Below are 2,558 nucleotides of genomic sequence, written 5' to 3' on the forward strand. Positions count from 1 at the left end.
TAATATATATATATAATATATATATAATATATACATATTATATAGATAATATATATTAGTTCTCTTTCTCTGAAGAACCCTAAGAAAGAATCTGATACTCAGAAGTGGGGTGCAGCTGTAACAAATACCTTAAAAATGTGGAAGAGGCTTTTGAACTTGTTAATGGGTATAGGCTGGTAGTAGTTTTTGATGCATGCAAGAAAAAGTCGACATTGCTGTGAAGGGGTTGTTAATGGTAATGCTGGTCAGGGCTGAGAAAGGAAAAGAGGAGAGCTGTAGAGAAAGCGTCCATCTTCTTAGAGTATACAAATAATCATGTACAGAATGTTGTTAGAAATATGGACACTAAAGGTGATTCTGATGAGGTATCAGACAGAAATGAAGATGTTTTTGGACAATGGAGAAAAGGCAATCCTTATTATAAAGTGGCGAAGATCCTCTCCAGCTGTGAACCTGTGAAACCAGCTAAGTGATGTGCTTCCACCCAGTCTGTGGTATTTTTGTTAAAGCAGCCCAAATTAGGCATTTATTCCAGAGAAATGAAGATTTATGTTCACACAAAAAACTCTACCCAAATTTTTATAACAGGTTTGTTCATAATAGCCCAAACGGGGAACAACATAAATTCTTTAATGGGTGAATGGTTTAACTGTGGTATTCATACCATAAAATACTACTCAGCAAGAAAATCACTGATAAATGCAGCTTTGATGGCTCTCAAGGGAATTATGCTGAGTTAAAAGAAAGTAATCTCAAAAGGTTATTGTAAGATTCCATTTATACATGACAAAATTATAAAGGTGACAAAATTATAAAGATGGAGAACAGTTTAGTGGTTACCAGGGATTAAGGAGGGGGTGGGGTTTGGAGAGAAGTAGGTACTATGAAGAATCCTTGCGATGGAACTATTCCTGTCTTAACTGGTGGTGATCATATGAATCTACACGTGATTAAGTTGCATAGAACTAACTACATGTGTGCACACACACAAAAATGAATGCATGTAAAACTAAGGTGGGTGTATTGTATGTTGTCAGTTTCCTGGATGTGATATTGTATTATAGTAATGCATGGTTATGTAAGATATTACCATCAGAGGAAACTGGGTAAAGGGGAAATGAAATCTCTCTGTATTGTTTCTTACAACTGCATGTAAATGTACAATTGTCTCCAAGTAAAAGTTTAAAATATAAGCCTTATTTCATTTTATCCCATCACTCCCAACTCTTTCCTAGTTAATTCTGTTCACTTTTCCCTGCCCAGATCATCATGGCAACTTATATACCATTTTAAATTAATGGGGGCCTCATTAACAGAGAGAAGAATTAGCTGATGTGTTTGTTCTCTTGGGTCTCATTTGTGTGAATTGTCTTCCTCTCCTAGTCTCTTGGGCCTGCTATGAAATGTAGCCCCAGCCAGTCAGCACTTGACTCCCATCTGGATCAGGGCGCCAATCCATCTTCAAGAGCCAGGAAACTGCCTGGGATTTCCCCAACATCTAGTGCACACATTGGTTTAATGTTGGTCTCTTAGCTGGACTGTAACTCCATGAGGATAGGAATTCATTTATTTGTTCCTTCAGTAAATATTTATTGCATGTCTGCTAAATGCCAGACACTGTTCTAGGTGTGAGGATACTCAGAGGTGTGAGATTAGTAGCTGTGAAGTGCATGAAACTAGAAGCAGGAAGGCCTGTTTGATGGCTGTAGCAGAAATTCCGGTGAGAAGTGATAATGGCTACTAAGGTAATGGTTGTGGGGTTGGAGAGAAGGACCAAATGCAAGAGATGGCAGAAAGAAGCTGACAGATGTGTATAAGGCATTAATGAGAGGCCAGAGATAAGGATGACTCCCAGGTTTCTGGCTTTGGTGCCTCAGTCCCAAAGAGTGAGAAAACCAGAGGAAAGCAGACTCACCGAACAGGGGCCTCTCACTAATTCCATTTTGGACATTTCATTTGGCACCCGGGGCATCCAAGTGGAATTGTTCAGTCAACAGTTAAGTCATGGACTTAGAGTTTAGAGGGATGTTGCCTAGAGTTAGAGATTTGATAGCTGAAGCCACAGTAAGAAATGAGATAACTTAGGAAAAAGTATATAGAGGCAGAAGAGGAAAGAGAAGCACCAAACTGAATGGCTAGGTTGAAGAAGAGGAATCTGTTTACTCTGTTTACATAGGACAAAAACTGAGAGAAGACAGGAATAGAAGATTAAAGAGGGAAAGCCCAAGAGTGTCAAATTGTGCGGAGATGTCAAATAAAAGTAGGATTCTAAAGAATCCAGGAAAGCACGCCCATTCCCTGAGTTTGAGCCCCAAAGTCACTTAGGCAGCTGTGTGCCGTCTGAGGTCATTACAGAGCTGAATGAACAACCGCCTCTGGGAACCACACCCTCCTTCACCAAGCCATCTTCTGACTATAATTTGACTATCTGGATAAATTTGCATTTTGAGAGGAAAAATAACAACAATAATAGCTAATATTTAGCACCAACTCTGTTCCAAGTACACTTACATGGATTATCTCATTTAATCTTCAAAACAACCCTATGAGGTAGGTTC

This window comes from Physeter macrocephalus, chromosome 8 (genome assembly GCF_002837175.3).
Source record: "Physeter macrocephalus isolate SW-GA chromosome 8, ASM283717v5, whole genome shotgun sequence".
Taxonomy (NCBI): Eukaryota; Metazoa; Chordata; class Mammalia; order Artiodactyla; family Physeteridae; genus Physeter; species Physeter macrocephalus.